The following is a 7,498-nucleotide window of genomic DNA, read 5'->3' on the forward strand; positions in this document are numbered from 1 at the left end:
AAATGAACCATCACAGGTTGTTTTACTAGGTGAAATTACACACAAACACACACACACATACATACACACACAAATACAAACATATATACATCCATTCTTCCATCCATCCATCCATACATACATACACAAATACATACATCCATCCATCCATCCATTCTTCCATTCATCTATCCATCCATCCATACACACATCCATCCATCCATCCACACACACACACATACACACACATGCACACATACATACATACATACATACATACATACATACATACATACATATAGTCTTTCCCATGCACAGTTATAACACATTTACATAAATACATACATAGCCAATAATGATATAGACAGAATATGTGAATTTCTTGTACTTGGAATTGTTGTAAGACAGCATGTTCAAGTACAAAGTGTTACAAAGTGTGGAAAGTATAAAATACAATTAAGTTATAATGTCCTGAACATCTAATTGGGTCAGTTATATATATATATATATATATATATATATATATATATATATATATATATATATATATATATATATATATATAATCTGTCTTCCCCAATTGTTTTTGCTTAATTGTGCTAAAATGTTTTTATTTTCAAAATCTAACTCTAAAAACTCCCCATTCAGGTGACCCTGCACAGCTACCGGGGGGGGGGGGGGGAACAGCTGCAGAATCACATATCAACAGGTTTCTCTTTGTAGCAATTACAGTCAATTGGATTCCAACAAACTGACATTGATAATCTGAAATATGATAGCCTTCATGTCCTCCAGTCCAGTAATTGGGTTTCTCATAAAAGGCAAACTGATATCATTTTGCCTGGTCATTTCTGAAACTCCATGTTAGTGAAGTGACATAGGGGGGCCCTTCTTTGATACAAGTCTGAGAGGGATCACACCACTAAACAGCAGAGCCAAATGGCACAGAAAGATAAGTAAGGGATAAAAGACAATATTTTTGTTTTGAAAGATGTATTGATGACAGAAAAGAAGATACTTCCAATATATGCAACAGCAGTCAGACAACATGCAAAGGTATGTTTTCAATGTCATGATATTTGACAATATTTTCTTTTAATTTGATAGTTATATTTTCAGTTGACTTTTTTAATCTTATATAATGTAATTTCCATAAACAAAATGACATCAAACTGGTTAATTCTAAACTAGTAAATTACTTTCTTTTAAAGATGGATGAATATTTTATATGAGATTTTCCAAGTCATACTTTTTGTTTTCAATTTATACAGTAGATGTGATTAGCTATATCAGTTATGTATGTAAAATGTGTTGGCTTTAACTGAGTTGCAGATTGAGTTTAAGCTTAAGAATGGCCTTATAGATATCAGTAAATATTCTTTCAAGGTATTTTATATACGAATCTGATGTATTGTGACTAGTACCACAATAATAACCCAAACAGACTTTTAGTCTAAAAGACAATAACATCATTAGGCTGGGTAGTAAGAGTTGGAAGATATTCTCCATTTGGTCATTATGAAAGATACACAGTTGCAAGTCCGGTAATGTTAAATACTTCGACCATATATTTATTCATATTTGAAGCATTTGTGGAGAATTAAGTAAAAAAGAACCTCTTCAATATATGCTATGAATATTGGACACTGGTAGGAAGAATACAAAAGAAATAATTTTATATATATTGGATAAATGATTATAAAAGTACTTCATAACGAGGTCCACAAACATAGACCACACTTTAAGCAGGATGTGAGTTACCAAGGGAACTCCAAAAATTGAGAAAAAAAATCCCTTTGATATCAAGAAAACTGGGGGGGGGGAGCAGTGTTATGGAACTGTGCTGTTTATTGACTAATTCCTCATTTTACAATCATGTCGATATTAATTTTTAATAACGTGCTTTTTCTAATGAAGTTGTTTGTTATTCTGTTTAAATAATATTTATTTTCAAAATGTCCAACATATGAAAGATCGTTCCAACTTTTTTCAACAACCTATCACGTGTTACAAATTACTTAATTGGAGTTAATAATATGTGGGTTTGCAAGTTATCAGGGCATGAGTTATTGAGGGAGCGGTGTACTTTGTTAGCTTAATTCCAAATGCACACATTATTTTGCTTATAATTTTGCAAATAAATGTTAGTGATTTTTAGGCATGATTCTGACTAACTTTATTAAATTCCATTGTACAATTCAATACAAATCAATAAGGCCTAACATTTATCCCCATGATATGTATCTTTATGCCGATGTAAAGTTTACAGAGGTTTACTCATTCAAGTAGTGGGTCTATGACCTTCTGTCTTTAGGACATTTGTCACTGAAAATTCAACATTTATATGCTTTAAAGTGTATGTTTCGCAAGATTATATCCTTAATTATTTCATCTTCACAGATTTTGTGCAGTTGGTTTTTAGATTAGAAGTAACAAATTAATTTTTTTCTATCTTTGATTGCAGGAAGGAAAAGGATCAGAAAGCACAGACCAAGAGTTAGCTCTTGTTGAATACACCCACAAATTTTTGTATCTGGCCATTTTTTCAGATGAAAACACTTTATATTTTGTAAAGAACCAATAGCAAAAGTGCAAAAAGAGAAATTGGCATACAGCAAAATGTCAATGAAGCTAGATAAAAAAGGCAAAGATATTATATATACAGCTTATCTAGCATGTAAATTGTTTGGACATGTCACCAAAGATATAATTTCAATGAAAAATATTAACAAGAATTGGCTGGAAACTAGAATAAAAAATTATTTAAAATAAGTCTAACAATCTTGTCACTGTGGCACAAAACTGCAAAATTGATATTAATCATATGACAAAAGTAAATTGCTGTACGATCTGTGTGATTTATTTTCCTTTTGAGACCGATTTGATTCTTTCAAGACATCACTGTTTTGAGCAAATCTTACAAACTTTTTCAATCTTTAATGCTAAAATATTAAACTTATGACAATCTCTATAGGAAGTATTTTGTACTATTTTGTGAAGACAGTATATGCACACTTGTTACTGGTTGCTTCTTTACAAAGATATGATTGCGCTATTATAACCATTAGGGCTGTTCCATTTAAACATACATGGTACCCAGGGAAGGAAGTTTTTAAAAAATATATGCCATGGTACTTTGATTTCAACAAGTTCATATTAAAATTATAAGAAATTTCTAAATAGCATCTATGGGTGAGTACCCCACTTTAAAAGTGCCTTCCCTTTGTCCCACATATGTTTTAATGGAACAGCCCTTATTATCTGGAAAAAATGTTCATTATTCAGTTTAAAGTGACACACTTGTCAGGTATCTATCTGTGCATTGATCATGGAAAGAAGGCTTAGCATGATCTTCAGGATGACAAACTTGATGTAGGGGTGACATCTTTCTTTGTATCCAGATATTATTTTAAAATAAAATCAATAACTAGTCACATTTAACATTAGCACCTCTTGGTATAAGCAAATATCAGATGATATGTAAATCTATTCAGGAATCACCTTAAATTTAATTAGGTATATGGTATGTTTCTCAATATAGTGATATTATCACATTCATATACACATTTACTGGGCAGCCAATGTGGGTATGTGAGAAAGCTTGCCAGTAGCTTCTCGAGGGTCGGTGGTTCTTTCCAGGGATTTCCCGGGTTCTTCCTCCATCATTAATACTGGCCGCCATGTATAGCCTATCGTGTGCAGAAAATGGCATTAAACCCTACAACAACAACAACAACATTTACTGGGAGCACACAAAATATCACATATGTCGTCATTTGCATCATCACCTGAACATATTTTCCTAGTAGTCAAAACAAGCATTTTAAGCCGAAAAAGCTGCTGTTGTAATTGTTGTTTTGTTTATAAAATATACATTCTTATTGTATCTTTTCTGAAGGGTAAATCAATTGTACCTCAAAGTTGAATGAGAACTATGTCATTATTTTTGTCCATCTTGATTAATCTTATCAATAAAAGTGGACTTATTTTTGTGACTTCTTCATATGTGTATCATTTAACTACTGTGTTTGTGTTCTTTGAAAGCTAAAAGGAACATCACTGAAAGTTTCCACTGAATAGTTCAGTGTAAATCTAACTTTTTAAGCTCTATCATTAGGTAATGAAAGTTTCAAAGTTGCTGCAATATTAACAGTATGCCTTTTTGACATGGACTCCCATTTTGATTAAAATGTGTCAGAAAATAATAATCGTTGTGCTTTGATCTGGGATAGAAATTTTCCCCTTGGGATTACAGATCTGCATCAAACACTCAGCACAACCTTGTGTACCACTTTAAATTCTGAGCCAAGGATGGAATTTTCATAATTCACACATAGGCATATGATGGATTCTATTATTACTACAATTGGCAGTCTCCACTTGGGAGGGTAGTACATTTGATAATCAGTAGAGTAATATAATAATATAATAAGCATTTACAACTAATATTAAACACAAAGTTCAAGTCATATATGAATAACAACACATAATTTTTTTATATTCTGGAGGCAGTGTGAGGCATAGATCTAGTAATCTTACATCAGATATTTTAAACAACCAAATGAATGGTATACTGTTACAATGCAAATAGGGTAATGTTGCTATTTGTGCTTTGGAATTAACGATGTAGTATTTTTACTACACCAGGTTTTGCAAATCAAATAAGTTAGTGTTACACGGTTAAATGGAAATAGGGTAATACAACTAAATCAACAATGTAGCATTATCTCTACATCAAGTTTTGGAAATAAAGACAATCAGTTTTACAATGTGACATAGAAATAAAGTAATCTTACTACACAAATTTGGTGATTGACAATGTAGCATGTTACTACATCATATTTTGGAGATCACAGACTCTGCTTTACAATGTCACATGTAAATAGGGTAATATTACTAGATGGGTTTGGTGGAGAGCTATGTAGTATTGTTACTACATCAGGCTTTGGGATCACAAAATCAGTGCCTAGAAATAGGGTACTGTTACTACATGGGTTTGGTGGAAGGCTATGTAGTATTGTTACTACATCAGGCATGGAAATCACAAAACCAGTGCCCTAGAAATAGGGTATTGTTACTACAAAGGTTTGGTGGAAGGCTATGTAGTATTGTTACTACATCAGATTTTGTAGAAAACAAATCAGTGCCTAGAAATAGGGCATTGCTACTACATGGGACTGGTGGAGAGCTATCTTGTATTGTTGCTACGTCAGGTTTTAGAGATCACAAAATCAGTGCCTAGAAATAGGGTAATATTACTACATGGGTTGGGTGGATGGCTGTGTAGTATTGTTACTGCATCAGGCTTGGAAATCACAAAACCAGTGCCCTAGAAATAGGGTATTGTTACTACATGGGTTTGGTGGAAGGCTATGTAGTATTGTTACTACATCAGGTTTGGAAATCGCAAAACCAGTGCACTAGAAATAGGGTATTGTTACTGCATGGGTATGGTGGAGAGCTATGTAGTATTGTTACTACATCAGGCTTTGGAGATCACAAAATCAATGCCCAGAAATAGGGTATTGTTACTACATGGGTTTGGTGGAGAGCCATGTAGTATTGTCACTACATCAGAATTTGAAGAAAACAAATCAATGCCTAGAAATAGGGTATTGTTACTACATGGGCTCGGTGGAAGGCTATGTAGTATTGTTACTACATCAGATTTTGAAGAAAACAAATCAATGCCTAGAAATAGGGTATTGTTACTACATGGGTTTGGTGGAAAGCTATGTAGTATCGTTGCTACATCAGGTTTTAGAGATCACAAAATCAGTGGTGGGAAATAGAGTATTGTTAATACATATGTTTGGGAATTAACCATGTAGTATTGTTACTAGTACGTTTACTAGTACAACATGATTCACTTTACAACTTCTTGTGCTTCTTCTTATTAAACTTGATATTGTGTGTACAGGGTTTAAAATTCCTTTAAAAAGGACAAGCAAGCAATTCCATTTTTATTCTGACAGTCATTAAAGAATGTTCTACAAAATCATAACCTTAATAATTGACTGCAATCCAGTATGGTCGTCTTGGGTGAAAATCTGCAATAAACGCTGATCAGATAGATGCATAGTAAATGCTGGTATAATAAGGTATTATTATTAAAAGGTTATAGATTAAGCCCCAACGAAATAAACCAGTATACGAGACACATATAACTAGCCCTTTTGTGACGATAAACGAAACTTGTATTTAATTACTGTTCGCGTCTCAAATGACACACTTAATTCACTAGATTTTATATTCTTGTGTTTGGACGAAATGGTAAATGTTACAAAGTAATATGCCTGGAAAACGCTTTCAATTTTTAACGAATACATTTTGAACGAGACAAATTAAGACAACAAATAATTGTATTATTATAGTATACACCGGTACCTATATTTCAAAGCCATTGCATTCGATAAAGAATGTTCTACAAAATCATAGCGTTAATATTTGACTACAATCCAGTATGGTCGTCTTGGGTGAAAATCTGCAATAGACGTTGATCAGGTAGATGCATAGTAACTGTGGGTATAATAAGGTCATTACTAGACAAAATGTTTCAATGCCACAATCATCCCTGCTGAGGCACAATACTCATTAACCCGTCTATTAGAATACGTATTGTCGCGCTAAGAGCGCCTATCAAGTTGGAAAGGCACGCGCTACGAGTTATAGTTGTGCATTGTATGTACTGAAATGATAATTATATTAAAGAGAAAGGACTTGGTTCAAACAGTTGAGCGGACAAGCTGGAAAAAACATTTTAGTCACTGACTCTCATTAGTCCAAGAATAGCCTCGATTGTCTTTGTGTTGTCCGACATTATTACAGCAATGGCTCTATATCCAGCAGCTCCAGTCGTCAGCGCACCAATGCGAACTCTGAAATGCCTGTCGCCGACGGTTTGTCATAATACAACCCGCATCAACTATTGAAAAGTGTACATGGGGTGCAGCGTCGAGACATTTCGCTGATAAATTTGTAATCGGGTGTTGACGTTATGATCACATCTCATAACTATATCTGTCGCTGATATGATTGTGCTGCGTAAAATGTAGTGATATTCCATCGGATGGCTCCCGATATCCGTTTATTCGCAGCGTTGCATCGCTTCCCGGAGCGGATCAAACACCATTGTGCTTCCTATCTGTGATTTTAACCGTCGTGTATCTTCAAACGTATGAATGCATACCTGGACGATGTTACTCTTCGTTGACCTGATATATGCCATGTGAATAATAAAGCTGCTGTTCCTCTGACCTCATCGGTGGTTATTAACAGCCACAACAAGGTTGATTTACCACAGCGCGACATAACTGTTTTTATATGATCGGGTGTCCACAACGACAATATTGTCAACATTACTGTTCCGTCGAGCCCAGCCGTTGCATTTGCATTAGTACCTTCCATAAGCTAGATTGCTTCGGTGTAGCTGCCGCGAAGAACGAGTTCCGTTGTATGTGTTAACACCAAATATGACTTTGAGGATAGTTCAGGAAAACCCGAATATATGTGACAATGG

The 7,498-nt window shown here is 34.1% G+C and overlaps 1 long non-coding RNA gene across 1 annotated transcript; it reads left to right on the forward strand.

Moving 5' to 3' along the window:
* Positions 1-945: 945 nt before the first annotated feature.
* LOC149786744 (uncharacterized) lies at positions 946-3,980 on the forward strand. The gene is made up of 2 exons (XR_016425217.1): positions 946-1,035; positions 2,444-3,980. It is a non-coding gene; the product is annotated as an uncharacterized LOC149786744 (long non-coding RNA).
* Positions 3,981-7,498: the final 3,518 nt, after the last annotated feature.

This window comes from Sinohyriopsis cumingii, chromosome 12 (assembly GCF_028554795.1).
Source record: "Sinohyriopsis cumingii isolate HCF-2022 chromosome 12, ASM2855479v2, whole genome shotgun sequence".
NCBI lineage: Eukaryota > Metazoa > Mollusca > Bivalvia > Unionida > Unionidae > Sinohyriopsis > Sinohyriopsis cumingii.